The sequence below is a fragment of the Ailuropoda melanoleuca genome, chromosome 12 (genome assembly GCF_002007445.2).
Source record: "Ailuropoda melanoleuca isolate Jingjing chromosome 12, ASM200744v2, whole genome shotgun sequence".
NCBI lineage: Eukaryota > Metazoa > Chordata > Mammalia > Carnivora > Ursidae > Ailuropoda > Ailuropoda melanoleuca.
This window is the reverse complement of record NC_048229.1, coordinates 70609766-70627731: the sequence shown is the minus strand read 5'-3', so window position 1 is coordinate 70627731 and position 17966 is coordinate 70609766.

The following is a 17966-nucleotide window of genomic DNA, read 5'->3' as shown; positions in this document are numbered from 1 at the left end:
ACTGTTCCTTTGTATTAGTGATATTTCCATACACAGTAATTGGGGAAAAAGAAAAAGAGGGTTTTGAAAATTATTTAGCAAGAATTCAATGCCAGGAAGGTTTATCAAGTGTCTCGATGACCACCTCCCGTACTGAGAGCTGAACTTATCAAGAGGTTTTCTAGGACCTAAGGTTTTTCTCACCATAGCAAACTAATTCACACACCAACACACCCCAGTTATGTGGGGCTTTGTACAGATATATACACATACACATATATGTATGTATACACACATATATATATTTTTTCTGCATGGTCATTTTTAGAGACTTCACTTGTTATAATGTGATTACAATAAAAGACAACTAGTGTGTCAAATAAGAAAACTTTGGGAACATTATCTTAAATTACTTTCTAATAGAAATTGAAATAAGATGATTAATTTTTTATTTTGATTTCCAAGCTCCTGTTGAGATTGGAAAATGAAAAATCACTTACACTGTCGAACTTTCTATCTTAGTGAAAAGCCTCCCTGTCATAAATCATACAGCAGCATGTAGACGCAAATGGAGCATTCCTTCAAATTAGGGTTTCCAATTCCTTTCACATTATAGCACGTGCCCGTGCACGACCCTCGCAGAGGTTTTTGTGTGTTCTTCCCCAGAACTTCTGAAGGTGGCAGGCAGTGTGACATCAAGAAGAGGGAGCGTGTTTCTATAGGAATGTGTCAGTCAGCTGAGCGCGTAGGATCAGCGAGTTTCAAGGTTAGGAGGGAAGGGAAGGCTCACTTAGTTCCACCATATGTTCTGATGCTTGACGCATCGCCACATGACTCCAGAGCTGGGCTGCGTGGGCTTTCATCCCGGCTTCTCCCTACACTAGCTTTCGGCGCGAGGACCTACCTGATGGTGCCTCCTTTTCCTGATGTGTAAGATGGCAGTGATGGGAACAGAACCACTCGACAGCAACCTCAGAAGCACTGGATGAGTTCTGTCCCATAGAACATTGAGGGTAGTGCCGGGACCCACGCACCCTCCCTCATTTCCCACAGTGAGAACCTAGTCTTAGCGGGGGAATCTCAAGGGAAGATTTGGGGCCAGCACGGAAAGCTGAGCAGATCTTTCTTCTGTTAAGTCCAAACGCATGTCCTTGGAGCTTCTTCTCATTCTCCTAATCCCGTCCCTTAGAATCTAGCCTCCCTTTCCCCCTCCCTGCCGCTGGAGTGCGCCAAGCTCTCTCTCTCTCAAAAAAAAAAAAAAAAAAAAAAAAGAAAAGAAAAGAAAAGAAAGAAAAGCTTAATCCCAACTTCTGAATTATCTTCAAATATTGGAACTCAGCATGGGCTTCCAATTCAGACAAAATGGGTTGGGACTCAGGAATTTACTGATTCTAGTAACCTAAGTCCTCCAGGCTGTCTCACGGCTTAAAAACAAACAAACAACAACAACAAAAAGCAGAGAGATGGGGCACCTGGGTGGCTCAGTCGGATAAGCTGCAGACTCCTGATGTCAGCTCAGGTTTCTGGGTCATGGGTTCAAGCCCCTCGTGGGGCTCCACACTGGGCATGGAGCCTACTTAAAACACCACCACCACCACCACCACCACCACCACCACCACCCAGAGACAGACAGACAAAGATAGACAACATGATTGTCTCCAATTCTTGACGGTGTCGTAGGGTCAAATGAATGAACGTGTTCAGGACTGACCTCACGGGGATGAAGTTGAGGATGACCATGGCGCAGAAGACGCGGATTCTCACACTGGGTTAAATACTGGGCTACGCGGGACAAACTAGCTTCTTGGTCTATCCCGATACCGTGGTTTCCCAGGACAGCTCTTACCCCTATTCCCGTGGCCCTCAAATGATTTCTGTTGTGGATAAAGTCTGTTTCTATAGTTCGGACAAGTCACCTTGGCAATATGCCTCACCTATTTTGCTGGTGAACATGGTCTTGGAAAGTTTGCACATCTAAATTGTGTTTTTTTTTTCTTAACAACAGGCAGCTTATTTTTAGACGTGTATTTAAACATTTGTGTGTAAGTCAAAGTTCCTTAGTTTCACCTGCTTATTTTTCACCTAAAGTAAAAATAAATATAAAGCTTTGTATTAAACAAATGTATAAACATTTAATTTAAAGATTCACTGAGTGTAAGTAACATGATTTGCTTCCTTACTCCTCGGTATGAAAATAAACTTATGCGTTGAGGGGGAAAAAAAAAACCTTTTTGGCAACCGGATGATGGTTGGCAGTTCACACTCCCTATCATTTCTATTAGTTTTCAATAATTCATTAAAAATATAGAACATAATTTATTTTTAAAATATACTTTTTTCTATCTATCATCTATTTGTGTATGTGCTCTTAAAATCAACCAGGAGGAGTTTCATCACAAGTAAACACAAATTATTTATGGATGGTTATAGTTAGGGAAATGCTTTATCTTTTATTTGTATATTTTGTTGTTGCTTGAATTTTAGGCATTTATCATTACAAAAATGACAGACAATAGGCTCTAAATGGAAAATTTGTAATTTTTAAAAGCTTTTCCCCGTACGTCTTTTTGACAATATCTAAAAACCAACAAAAGGTAAAATCGGATGGATCCGCTATCTACATCAAATCTTTCTAAGGATCATAGGATTGAAGTTATATAAGCAACTTTACATCATTTTTAGAATTCATATAGCCACTCAGCATATATTATAGAAACGCAGATGGCATTAAAAAGAAGAGGAATTTTCCACATTTTTAATGCCATTATGGTCTCCCCACCATAAAATTGAATCAAGAAATAAAAATATTCATTATGTAGTGAAAGCATTTATGTAATATATAATTGTGAAAATATTATGGAAATTGCTGGGTCGTCAAATGTAAAAAGGAACTGCTGCGTTTGCGGGTCTAAAAAAAATAACCGGACCACGTAAGCTTGGGCACTCTTCCTCCTTTGCCAAAGGCAAAACAATTATGATAATCCTTTTTATAGGTGATTACAGTAGAAAATACATTTTAAAGAATAAAGTAAATTAGTTCAACACTCCAGAGGCAAAGAATATGGGGTGATGCTGAGCGGCCCCACTCTGGCTGTCATTTCAAAAACAGGGAAGAGAGAACATTATTTTAGTTTTTAATGGCTGGTTTACATTTGGCTCATGTGAGTTTGCAGACAGAAAGCATCAGCTTCATCTCGTCTAACTACATCTGACTGCAGGCAAGGACGTGCGGATTGATTCTCCGTATGACGGAAAGCTAAGTCAGCTCCCCCCGCCCGCCCCGCTTTGCCGAGATATTCAACCATAAATATCTGCTCGCTTGCAGACGAGCTACCATTTCAAGCCTCTTCACTGATGCTCTCTGCCTTCTCCTCGAGGACTAGAGGACTTTGCAAGCATCTGCCCGCCCCACGCACCACAGAAGAAACAATCAACCAAACTAAAAGACATAAGCAAAGCTGAAAACAAATAACAAAAATTAAAAATCAGTTTCAAAGATTCAACTCTTTCAAGGAAAACGGTACCATGGGTCTGATCTACCCAGATAATCATTCCTTCCCTCTTTTTCTGTATCATAAATGTATAAATCCTAACCTAGAATGGTCTGATAACCACAGACAGATGAAAACAAAAGTGAAACAGAGAAAACAAATTTTCAATGCTCTATATGATTCACATGGTAGTTTCCATAAATGTCCAACATAGACACATGTATTCAGCACCAGAAGTGGACAACGATTAGCCTCCTAGACGTCTCAACTAAGTGAGTCCAAGTCACTTCCTAACTAATTCCTTGGGCACAATACATATTCCCTCTAAACCTGGCTCGCGATTTTAGGGTGATTGTAAATCACAACGTAAGCAATTTCAGAGGGGGACATCCCACCTTCCATTTGGACATCATTGTAATGAATAATTATAAATAATAATGATAATAAAAGTTCCAGTCGTGTTGTGATCTAGGGGACTGAATAATGCATGTGGATTTCTCAACAGAGCATGACATAAGCGAGCTGAGTGCAAACTCTTCATTCCAAGTATGTTATATGTAAATTCCAGCTATGTTATGTGCTACACAAATGTTATAGGTAAGCATGCTTTTTAAAGGGCTTTTAAGTCTAAACTCTACCCCTGGAGCAGGCTGACAGCTTCTTCAAGCATGTCAGCACTAATTCCTAACACCCCAGGGTCTCCGCACCTTAGTCATCCCCCCTCTGAGCGACACGAGCTGCAGCTTCTGCAATAAGGTTTTAGGAACGCGACTCCCAGGATTCCTGAACTTCAGTAGTTTTTGTCTAAGCTTAAGAAAGAGCATGACAAAGGGAAAAAGTCACTATTTCCCACATTCCCTCTGAGTGTGGAAGATCCATGGGCGCTGGTGCCCTTTACGGGGAAGACGGTGAAGCCGAGTTGTCCCACAAGACGTCTGGGGGACAGCACACTCTCTCCCGAGCGCTGCCCCTGCCATCCCCAGGACAGCTTCTTGCCGTCACCTCCAACTGGCCCAGCCGCCACCGGGGCCTCTCGTGGCCCCAATTTCCTGGATGACCCGGTGTCCCACGTTTACCCACCAAGTACTCGGCTTGCAGAATTGGTAATTCTCTCTCGGCCAGGCAAGCCCACCCCCCGAGGGCAGTTAACTAGAAGCTGCATGAGGGAGAGCACACGTCTATGCTAGAACTCCAGAAACTACTACTTGGTGACCTGGTGGGTGCACAGCACCTCTTTGGGGGCCCCTTTAGAACTCAGAGAGGCAGTGAAACACCTCGCTGGCCCTGCTGGGTTCCTTGGGGCCTCGTGGTAGTGCGTGGGCGCACTGATGGGGCCGGGCTGTTCGCCTGCTTCAACGCGGCCTTGGTGGCAGATGAAAGGGAAATTTATATCTGCCTGAGCAGAGCCGCGTGTCCGCTCGTCATCTGCTTGCAAGACTAACACTCTTCCCTTGTGCTGGCTCGCATGTTCCCACAGACCCTTAGGCCCTGCCCCAACCACGTGTAGACCAGGCCCTGACGGCATTGACCAGAGTCACAAAGAGAATTTTAAGTGGCTAACTCAGGGAAATACGTATAAATGGCAAGACCTTGGTTTTTCTGACACCTGAAGCACCGAAGAAATCTCTTTAAAGATATTAAGGGAAAAAGTATTAGATTTAGGAGAAACAACAGTAACATTTATAGGTTAATCAGATGGATGCTTCGCAGGGGCCGGATGGGATCTCTGTGCTCGCCTTTTTAAAAAATTTGCTCACGTTAATATAAATAAAAAGAGTTGATAGTTACAGGCTATGTTTTGCTATTTCTAATACAATTTTTATAGTGGAAAAGCCATTATTACCTGCCTAATGTGTTAATCTATTCTCTTGATTTCCCCACACACAGAAGTAGCCTTCGCCTAATGATTAATAGTTTTTATGGTCACAATTAACTGTAATTGAAGTCACGGAGCTCAGGGGGAAGTGAGCAGTTCCTAAAAGGCAGCCTTAAAGCCCATAAAGAGACAGGAACACAATATGTATGGAGTCCACTTAGACTCCTAGCATGTGGATTAAGGCTCACACTGTGGTCACCGTTAGAAATACAATGCTAGGGGACACCTGGGTAGCGCAGTCGTTAAGCCTCTGCCTTTGGCTCAGGGCGTGATCCTGGTTCCAAGATCGAGTCCCACATCGGGCTCCTCCGCTGGGAGCCTGCTTCTTCCTCTCCCACTCCCCTGCTGTGTTCCCTCTCTTGCTGGCTGTCTCTGTGTCACATAAATAAATAAAATCTTTTAAAAAAAAAAACAAGAAAGAAATACAATGCTAGAGGTGTTCACTTGTAAGCAAGGTTTAAAAGCCGGGCACGCGGGGGCCAGCTCCTGCCAGCTCACGAGCAGGGCGATTCTGTGAATTTCTGTTCAACTTTAAAACCACCGCGCGAGTATTTACACCACAGAAATCAGCAAGAGCTACAAATCAGGATGGGATTTTCCCCCTTCTTGTTTTATTTTCTGAGAACCTCTTTACCAACACACCCTTACTTAAAAGAGCAAACTTGAAATGTAGTTCAAACAGAGTTACTCCCAGAAAGAGACTTTGTAATAAAAAACGGAATAAACCACTGCTTCTCATCCCTTCGTCTTTCTCACTTTATTCCTTATCTTACCACCTACCCCCTGCGCTTCCTAAAAATACTATTTTCTCCAAATCCCCACCTGAAAAATTTCCTGTTGTCTATCATATTTATACTCTAATCATTATTTTCCAAAACCTTGCATTTGCTTTTACTGATACTTCTTGTCTTTGTGACTAACCTCCCACAATCACCATGTACATGAGAGGCAAGTTTCCCCTAGAAGTTGGAAGGTGCGTTTCTCATTAAGAGCCTCATGTATAAAAATTCAGCTCATTGTGAACGGAAAAATTAGCAGTGCCGGTAGAAGAAAGAAGAGTACAGGACTGGGAATAGCAACAACAGTTCTAGTAAGTACCACGAGCTCCATGATCTACCCCAGGCCAGATGCTGATTTTACAACTTTCATTTACTTTTTGAAGGCCATTCTGTTAAGTGCTGGGTATGGTTGTAACTGTTTCCCATTTAAGAGGAGTTAGGATTTGTGATGATGTCACACAATGTATATGGGGCAGAACAAAGATTTGAACTCAGTTTTTTTTTTTTTTTTAAGATTTTTATTTATTTATTTATTTGACAGAGATAGAGACAGCCAGCGAGAGAGGGAACACAAGCAGGGGGAGTGGGAGAGGAAGAAGCAGGCTCATAGCGGAGGAGCCTGATGTGGGGGCTCGATCCCGTAACGCCGGGATCACGCCCTGAGCCGAAGGCAGATGCTTAACCGCTGTGCCACCCAGGCGCCCCTGAACTCAGTTTTTTATTTATGCTTCCCCCGGCGTTCTCCATCTCTAGTGATCAGACTGGGGAGATGTGTTCACACTGGTTGAAGGGGACCTTCCAGCACATGCAGGAAGGAAGGAGTGTAACAGAGAAAGGGGGGTGCACTGCATATTGAAGCGTGACAAGACAGATGTTCAACTAACCAGAGGAGGGGGAAGAATTACAGAGGTGCAGGCTTTTCTGTGAAAAGATGCACTTTCTTAAAAAAAAATGTACTTTCTAATCTCAGTCCTGGGTGAGAGTTCAGAGTTCATAATGACTTTGTTAAACTTTCCATCATAAATGATTGAACAGTCTAATTAAAATTTGGGTTTGGGATAGGCTGGTGATGGGTATTAAGGAGGGCACATATTGCATGGTACACTGGGTGTTATACGTAAGCAATGAATCATGGAACTTTACATCAAAAACTTGGGATGTACTGTATGGTGACTAACATAATAAAAAATTAATATTAAAAAAAGAAAGCAAATGGAGGGAAATGTTATCAATAGGTGAATCTGAATAAAGGGTATATAAATATTTTTTAAAAATAAAGTTTAGTTCAATTCCAAAAAAAGAAATTGGGTTTGGGGTGCCTGTATTGCTCAGTCGGTTAAGTGTCCAATTCTTGGTTTCAGTTCAGGTCGTGATCTCAGGGTTTTGAGACCGTGAACCCACATCGGGCTCTGCGCTGGGTGTGGAGCCTGCTTAAGATTCTCTCCCCAACCACACCTCACTCTACCCACTGCCCCCTACTCCCTCTCTCTAAAAATAAGGCAAGTCTTCTTTAAAAATGGATTTATCATTGAGCTCAGTGGCAGGAAAAAGAGGCCCCCGAGAATGGACAGCTAATGGCCTAATTCAAAATTCAGATCCGCATAATAAGTCATTTACTTGGAATTTTATTTCATATAAAAGGTATCTGGTTTGGTGGTTATTGGTGATCCCCACAGAACAGACGTACCCACAGAAGTGTAGGATTGTCCGGGGTGGGAAAGCTCGAAGCCAGGGTCCAGACCAGCCTACATTCCCAGTCTCAGATTAGGATTGTGTTCTGCGTGGGGCATCTTGTCAAGCCTAAGTTAAATATTTAGGGTGTATGAACTTCCGGAGTCCTAGTCCTGAGAACGCGACTGCTTGCCTCCCTTAAATTCTAACACCCATAAAGGCAAGAGAGCGTGCAGTCTCGAAGATCACTGCATCTGTGGTACTTAGTTCAGTGCCTCAATGAACCAGTTTTGAATAAATGGATGGCTGAATGATCATGGTGTCCACCAAGGCCCTGCCCTTTTTTTTTTTTTTAAAGATTTTTATTTATTTACTTGTCAGAAAGAGAGAGACAAAGAGACAGAGCACACACAGGGGGAACAGCAGGCAGGGGGAGAAGCAGGCTCCCCACTGAGCAGGGAGCCCGATGCAGGACTCGATCCCAGGACCCCAGGATCATGACCTGAGCCAAAGGTGGACGCTTCACTGACTGAGCCACCCAGGCGTCCCTCTGTGTGTCATTCTGTGGCAAAACCCAGTGTGGATCATCACCCAGACCTCTTTATACTTCTAATTTCAATACCACCTACTAATCAGAGAGAGGCTAGTTGGAAACAAACTTCAGAGGGGAAGGGGAGCAGGGGGATGGGCTAGCCCAGTGAAGGGTATTAAGGAGAGCACATATGGCATGGAACACTGGGTGTTATACGCAAACAACGAATCATGGAACTTTACATCAAAAACTAGTGATGTACTGTATGGTGACTAACATAACGTAATAAAAAAAAAGAATTCTGAAAAATATAAATAAAAAAATAGTTTCAAAAGTAAGTTAATTTTATTATCCTCGCCATTTATAACCATAGGTATCTTTCAACAAATAATGGTATAAATTATTGATAGATTTTCAGTACAATCTCAGCCAGATTAAAAACAGATCAAGTGTTAGAAATGAATTAGTGGTTTTAGAAAACGAATTTTCCCTAATTCCATTCTATTCTTTCTGACCCCAAAACCTGACCCCACCTTAGCTCTCTGGCCTCCAGTAAGACACTTCACGCAGCCTTGTTCGAGCACATAAATGTTGCAAACTACCTCCACAGAAAGGCAGCACAATTAGTAGGGTCCATAAGTAATCAGTGGTAGTGATCTCTTTTTGATTATACAGATCAAGCCAGAAAAAGTAGTAATTGGTATGTTAAAATCCTACTAATGTCACAATTTCTCACTGCGAACTTGTACTTGTCTTCAATCAGCAGATTTGAACAAAAAAACTAGAGGAGTGGATAGTTGGCTAGATGGTGCAGAGAAGTGAGGAGCAGAGGGGCCCACACAAAGTATAACTGCGAAATTTGGCCCCGGATACTTTGAGTTGGATTACATAGCCATCGTAAAGAAATTCACAAGGCTGGTAATGGTAATCAGTACAACTGATATACATGCAAATTCTCCATTATGAAACAGATTTGTTGTATAACTACACAGGAAAGGTCTTAATGAAAATACTTTCAGTAAGACATAATTAAAAAGAAGATAATTTTATATCACTCTATGGAATATCAACCAATGAAATAAATTGCATTAATGAAAGTAGCTCAAGAAAATATTTCTCTTGACAAGTTCTGTCAACACTGGTGTAATTATTATGATTGTATTTATAAATATAGATGCAAGTTTCAGGAACGAAGTGATCACTTCCCGCAGAGATGCACAGTAACTGTGTTCCGCTTCTTAGAAACAACCCTAACTTCAGTTTCATTTTAGCGCAGGGCAGCAATATCTTCCACTATTCTGACATGTAGCCACATAAAGTAGGCGTACGTACTTGGCCAATATGTCCTGGGCTATCTAAAACTATTAGAGAGTACTTGTACCCCAGTGTATTACATAATTGATGTGGCAGTTGTTTAAATTCAATGCCAATTATCTTATTGGAAGGTTATTTAATAACATATGTGGTCTTTTCCACTTTAGTGCGAGTAGTACATTTTGATAGCATCCATCCTTAGTAGGTTAATGATAGCGTAGAAGGTAACAAGTTGTCCTTGAGGAATAGCTCAGAGTTGTTCGTAAAAGCACTCAGTCACTCAGTCCACAGATCTAATATTTCAGAAGTTGATTTTGTAAATTTACTTAGAGAACCACAAGATCTTAGCACTCTCCTCAGGGATCTCAGAAGCCATTGGGTTCTGTGCCGTGCTCCTTAAAGCCTGATTTACTGGTGACTGTCAGCAACATTTTCAACCCACACCAATACCCTCAACGTGAATCGTAGTTCACAAATGTAATGCTGCGTAACACCTATCCAGCAAGTGTTGAAACAGTTTACACCGAATTCATTTTACAGATGAGTTGAATGAAGCAAGTTGCCTCGACTCACCTAATATTTTTTATTTTAAGATTTTATTTTTTAATCTTTACACCCAACATGAGGCTCGAACTCACAACCCAGAGCTAGATCGAGAACCACATGCCCTACGATTTGAGCCAGCCAGGTGTTCCTCAACTCGCCCCATCTTTTAAGGACAGAGTACTGCAATTCAGATAGAATGACTCTCAGTCATGAACTCACTTCAAGAAAACTCATTACTTACATTTTAAGCTCATAACTTTTTCAATTTTCAATCCGTTTGCCAATAACTGCTACTTGACAGATTTATAAATCTTGTTAATCTCTTTTTTTTTTAAGATTTTATTTATTTGTCAGAGAGAATGAGAGAGAGAGAGAGAGAGAGAGAGAGCAAGAGCACAAGCAGGGAGAGTGACAGGCAGAGGGAGAAGCAGGCTCCCCGCCGAGCAGGGAGCCCTATGTGGGGACTTGATCCCAGGACCCTGTGATCATGACCTGAGCTGCAAGCAGAGGCTTAACTGACTTCGCCACCCAGATATTCCATAATCTCAATCTTCTGTCTTCAGATGATGTCACTGTGGAATTCAGAATGGAGTAGCTACCAAAAGCGTGCAAGATACATCTTTAAAAATGAGAAATTGGGGGAACCTGGGTGGCTCAGTTGGTTAAGCATCCAAGTTTTGGTTTTGGCTCAGGTCATGGGATCAAGCTCTGTGTCAGGCTCCTCACTCAGCAGGAATCTGCTGGAGATTTTCTCTCTCTCTCTCTCTCTCTCTGCCCCTCTGCCCCCCATTCGGGCACTCTTTCCAATAAATAAATCTTTAAAAGTGAGAAACCATTGAAAGTATTTGATGTGTCTACTATACCATTACTATTTGCATTTTGGAAGAAATTAACTGACCCTCTGTCTTGTTTCCTTTTCTCACATCATTCAAAGAAAGAATTTCTCAGAGTGAGCAGACCAATTACATCGAGTTGTGGAAACTCCACACTGCACATCATAAGTCATTCTAAGTTGTAAGTCACGCCCACCAATTTCTTCTTCACTGTTTGCCCTTCACTTATTTGGAAGACTATTGTTTGATCAAAGCTCCATGGTGTCACCAAAGAAAAACATCTGGATCAGCCCCAAGTGTTTTTACTGAAGTGTGAACTCCTGAATTATGGGAAAACATGTTCCCGTCAATGAATTCTGTCGTCTTCAGTTTCATATTGTGTGCACGTGCAAACACAGACATACATGCTGTAAAGGCCTTAAAAGTTCATTCCTGTCCATACACACCCGCCAGTTCTGGCTGACATATTAGTAACGTCCTGAATCCACCTTGCTGTGCTGTTTTCTTCCCTCCCTGGGTACAGGGCTTACACGTCATCATTGAGACCTGACCCTGGTTATTGACTTGGGGGCCATGAGGGAGAGTGGGGGCAGAACAGGCTTACTTACTGCTTTCAGTAAGGCTTCCCTCGGTCTCCAGACCAGAGGAAGCTAATCTCCTTTGGAGAGGAGGGACTCAGCGAACTTTGAAGATAAAAAGGTCTTGTATTTATCCACCCACATATCCCCAGACAAGTCAGAGGGACGATTTTTTTTTTTCCTATCAGAGCCCTGATTTTGACACAGAAAATCTACTGGGATTGCACTTTTAGTTTTGTTTGCAGATCTGAGCTCTTAAAACCTGAGCCTAAGCCTCATTTTCAGCATGGGGTTCTTTGAGCCCTCAAAGCTCTCTTTGAGGCCCTCTGGCTTCCTCAACAATTTCAGTCTTAAATTGGCAGTTGACTGCCCCGAGATGGTCACCTCTTTCTGTAATTCTGTCAGAAGCCATTCTACTCCATTATTCTGATGTATAGCAAGAATTTCTTAGGTAGTTACAAGAGCTAGTGTCTCCTTCTAAGTAAACCCAACCCTGCATGCTAGGGATCGCTACCACCCTACTTAATGACCCGCGTAGGATCACCATTACTTTCATTCAGGAGAGCAATCCCAATCCTAAAACCTGTCTTAAAGACTTATATCTTAAAAATACTTGTAATACAAATGGTCATACTCCAGGAAACGAGCCTAAGGATTCAGATTGCTAAAACATCACACAGAAGAGGAAGTGGGGGCAGGGAGAGGGGGAGAAGGGGAGGCCAAGGGACACGTTCTGCAGTGTGATGGTGACTGCCACACACTGACCCGCGGATGATGCCTCAGACCACAGGAGGTTCGTTCAGCACTCGGGAAATCTCCGCAAGCGTCACAAGGACGAATGTCACCTTGGGGAACAGACTAGAAGGGAAATATACCTACTTGGTTCCTTCCTGTCTCCAGTTTCCTATTAAGTTTTCCCTTTTTGAGAGCTAATGTCCTTCAGACCCCTTGACAGACACACAGAAACCCAAATCTCATACCCTAAAGGGTGATACTTCGACCCAATTTCAAAAGTCTGGCATAGGTGAAATGACAACTGAGAGAGAAAGAAACAAGCATTTCTGGGAGTCTGAGAAGGGAGGTGAAAGTCTTGTCCCCGAATAGCTCACAGTTTCCACTCATTCCAATCCACTCATGCCACCCCCTCCCAACATTAATGGGTCCCCGCCAGCCATGTGGGTGCTCCCCTTCATCCATGAGAAAAATAGATGCATCACAGCGACACCAGTCATGCTCATGGGACATGACAATTCGAAGTGGAAGAAAGGAATAAAAGAATTAAGAAGGCTTGTGGTTTTAGATGGAATATGAAAGAACATAGAGATGAAGGAGTAGAGACATGCCTCTTGCAAGTCTTGACTCCTTGAGCCCCATTGCACTATGTACATGGTCCAATTCTCCCACACTGCGTCGAAGTGACCAATCACAGCCCAGGTACTTAACTCGGCAGAGCCCGGGGGGACACGATTACACATCTTCAGGTCACTGGAGGGTTGACATAGCTAGATAAATCTGAAGCATTGATTTTGATAATCTCCATAACTTAGCTATCACTAACTGTTCTAACGGTCTTAGGGATAGTCAAAGACATCAATGAGGGCAGCTATTTATAGATTATTATTTTTTTTTAAATCAAGTTGACTTTATTCTTTTTTTTTAATTAATTTTATTTTATTATATTATGTTAATCACCATACAGTACATCCCCTGATTCTGATGTAAAGTTTGATGCTTCATTAGTTGCGTATAACACCCAGTGCACCATGCAATACGTGCCCTCCTTGCTACCCACCACCAGTCCATCCCCTTCCCCCACCCCCTCCCCTCTGAAGTCCCCAGTTTGTTTCCCATAGTCCAGTCTCTCATGTTTCATTCCCCCTTCTGATTACCCCCCTTTTCTTTATCCCTTTCTTCCCCTACCGATCCTCCTAGTTCTTATGTTCCATAGATGAGAGAAATCATATGATAATTGTCTTTCTCTGCTTGACTTATTTCACTTAGCATTATCTCCTCCAGTGCCGTCCATGTTGCAGCAAATGTTGAGAATTCGTTCTTTCTGATAGCTGAGTAATATTCCATTGTATATATGGACCACAGCTTCTTAATCCAGTCATATAGATAATTTTTTAATAAAAACTTGAGCAAAAGAGGAGTAATTGGCAGAAATGATCACACCAGGAAAAACATTATCTTCACAAGTTATGTAACTGAAGTATTTAATTCCCATTTTCAATCCAGGAGCAATTGTCATGCAACACAATTTATATAATTAAATTTACATTAAAGTGTCATAATACTATTAATAAAGAAATTGCTTCCCAAATGTATTACGTGCATAAAGACGGTTACTTTCTAAAAGCAGATATATAATAGATGACGCAAAGTTTCTTTCTTATGCTACTTCTTTAAAATTTCCTCAACAAAGTGGGTTATATTAACGGTTGAATGTACAAACCTACAGGAAACCATACCCAGATGTGGATTACACACTAATGGAAGATACTTATTTACTATGAATACAAGCATAACACTTTAAAATCATTCTGAATACCAAATGTTGTATGTTTCCGTTTTACACTATGACTCTATGCGCACACACACACACACGTGAATACGTGTCATCTCCCCTATAAATGTTAGAAATCAGGAATCATGGCTGTGCTTAAGATGGGTAAACTCATCATGGGACATGTTTTCTTGGGGTCAGTTAATTAGCTTTCTTTTTATAAAACCAATTAATATCAATAGGAAAACAGCACCTACCAACTATGGGAGCTAATAATACATCCCCAAAGATGACATTTGTGTTTTCTATGTAGTGACTACCTGCCGGTTATGCTAAGACAGGTGATACACATGATATGTGGTATGAAGTTTCCACGCTCATATTTAGCCCTTTTTTTTTTCCCTCAGCTGTATTTCAGACAGTTCTTGGTCTGACTTTTGCCATCCTTACACAATAATGCTTTAAGGACTAATTTGGAACAATTTAGTTAATGGAAATATCTAAGTCTTTTCTCAGAGGTATGCTTTTAAGCCTTACTTATATTTAATTGGTATAGATCTTCATTGGTGGTTTATATGTGCAGGGTATTTCCATCCCCATCCATTTTCTGTTCTCTGCAGGGAGATTTTTCCATCTGGATAACCCTCCCACATTGTTTGGATAAATTTAATTTCTACATTTTAATCAAGCTTTTTGTTATTAGAAACAACTTAACAACAACTCTTCCCAGCAAGTTTATCCAGAGGGTTCATTCTTAACCAAGTTTAGTTTGAACTCTGGAAGTCTAGGGAAGTTTGTGGACTCTGTCTCAGAATATTGCTATAGAGATAGCAAAATATTCTATCTAACTCTATGTTTACTGCATTAAATCACAAGCCTTCATGGCAGGCTAGTTTATATTCATGTCTAGAAATTACAGTAGTTACTATTTTGAGAGCTCCGTGACAACGCTAATGTGACATCAATTTCTCTGATTTCTATGGGTGAAAATGACAGGTACTATTACTACAGCAGCAGTGAGTGGTCAACAATCAGAACTAAAGGGAAGGCTACATGATTTTCATGAGGTCAGCTCCAGTCTAGCTGTTCTTCATCATATCCCTACATAAACTGCTAGAGCTCGATAATGGTCTTCGGAAATGAAGGGTCTTTCTGTGTAGATCTGATTTCTAATATCCCACCAGAATTTCGAAAGAACAAAAGACTTTCCACTTCAGCTATGTTCATGTGTCCATGTTCAAAAAGCTCCAGTCTTCGAGTGGTCAAGTCCTTAGGAAGAATGCACATGATAAAAGGACTTCTGTGCAATGCAAATTGTAGTCAACACAGTAGTGGGAGAATGGGATAAATACCGTTCATGGAATGCTTTCATAAATACACTGCTTTGACCACAGAGTCAGTATACCCTTCCACATTAACAACAGTGTAACCACAGAATTATAGGTGGATCTCGTATTACGTAAGTTTTAGTAAATGCGAGTCAAACGGACAGGGCTATTTGTCTCTTAAACAGTCTTCATAGTCTCAATTTCCCCATTTTCCCTAAGTACGTACATGATAAAAATAATTTATATAAAAAAATCATCATCCAATCAGCTAGTATCAGTGTTACCAGCCTTTGAACCCTTGAGACATATTTCCTTTGAACATACATCCATCGAATTAGCTCCATATGTCAACTCAGGGAGCATTAACTTCCATGTGGACAGGGGATCCTAGAAAACCATCGCTGAGAAGGTCATTTCACAGCTCCTTTTTTTGATGTGAGACTGAAAAGCTGATTTAAATGCCTAGTGGAACAGCTCAGTTTTATGGAGCGTGTGGGCTACACAGCACAGCCCCTTCAGCCTAACATCTAAAATAAGTAAAAGCAAAGCAAAGGCCCCAGCTATTCTGCAAGCTCCTAATTATTCATAACGCCTTTGATTTCATGAAATAGACAGTTTTGAGTTATACCAATTTTCATAAGAACATTAAATCTTCAAGAGCGTGTGTGTTCACGTGTGCAGATGTGTGTTCGTGTGTGTGTGCAGGTGCGAGTGCCCACGTGGAGTCCAGATGTGCAGCCTGGGGTTTACCTGAGTGCGGACGTTGGTCTATTACTGAACGTCTGTGTGAGCGAATGTGTTTCTGGGAATGTGGGGGAGGCACGCATAGGGTACACGGGAACGCGAGACAGGCACGTGGCAAGGGGACCCATGGGGGACGTGTGAGGAATGTGGGTGGAGATCTGGGGCCTGAGGAGGGGCACGTGTGAGGAAGGCGTGTGCGTGTGTGGACTGGGGACACGTGAGGGGGACTGAGGAGCGTGAGGATTTGGAGACATGGGAGGACACAAGGGGAAGGTGGAAGATGCGTGAGCCGGGCTTGCGGTGCTCGGATACGTGCGCAGGTGGGAGGAGGCTGCCGGAGCCTCAGCCGGGACTCCCTCTAGCGCAGAGCCTGAATGCTGACGCGGCTGGTAGGGGAGAGACCAGGACGCAGGGTCAATTCCGAAGAGCTTCGACAGCTTTAGGACTTCTTACCTGGTGCTTACCAGAACCCATCACCTTTAATGGACGTGCCTTAGTTGAGCACTGGCAGTTAACAACCTTTCCTCTATTTAAAATCCTGAACTCAGTAAAGTTTCAAGTGATTGTAAAGGTATTTAAGTCCTCACATTGGCAGTGGAATAGCTGAGGTTCCGGGAGGTGTTAGTTTCTTACTCTGACCGTGGATACTAGTGTTCTAACTGCACGTTCTTGTCAGGTACCACGGAGGACTATGCGTTCGTGGAAATAAAAATCAGTGTATCCCACAGAACAAACTGGAACATAACCTGTCACGGGAGCCAGTGAAATAAAGAGGAGTTGAATATACTCACGATCTGATAGGGTCATATGGACGGGAGACATAGCCGTGGGCTGCAGATAAATAAGGCTCTGTGGGTTTTTCAAGGTTGAGAATTAAATCAAGTGTATCAGCTCTTTTGACTCTAATTCCTTGCATTTCTCTGCCTTCCCTGTTTTTTGAACTCTTGATTCTTGACTTCTCACCCTAAACTCTTAGTCTGGATAATATTTGAGGCTGTGGGTGGTAAACCCAACTCCAATTCATCATAGTACAATTGTCCTAAATGCAATTTCAGACTTTTTAAATCATCTTTTTCCTTTTTATGTATTTAAACATTTACAAGGAACTCTTAGTATGCACTTTTCTGGCTTAGCTACCTATGTCCTTAGAAGGAACAAAAGAAAACACCAGACTCAAACCTCAGACCTCTTCTCTAGCCTATTGATCCTACTCCCTGGGTACCTCATTCAGGACCGTGGCCTCAAGTATCCTTTCCTAATTCAGGACAACAAATCTGATATCCAGTTCTGGATTCTCTCTGAACTCCATAATCATAGATCCTTAAGCTCACTGTGATATTTCCAATGAAAGGTCCAACCAGCATCTCAAACTCCAGCTTTCCATGTCCCAAGGGACAAGAAGCAACAGATAAACATACATCCACTTCTCACACTTCTGTCACTCAAGCAACTACTTTTTATCCTCCTGGAAATACTGGGTGTGTGCAACAGGATGGACACAGACATGGACGGACACACACACACACACACACACACACACACACACACTGTGGCAGGAGCCCCTAAGATGGTCCCAAACAATCCGGTCCTTCTGGTAGTCAAAACCTCTTGGAACCCCACCACTGGGCTAACTTGCTTCTGACTAATAGAATATCTCAACTTGGAGAGCATGCCACTTCTGCGGCTGGGTACGAAAGATGGTGACTTGGGTTTCACTAGCAAACTCTCCCTCTTGTAAGCCCTGACGCATAACAAAAGCCACATGGCAAGTGACGGAGGGTGGTCTGCA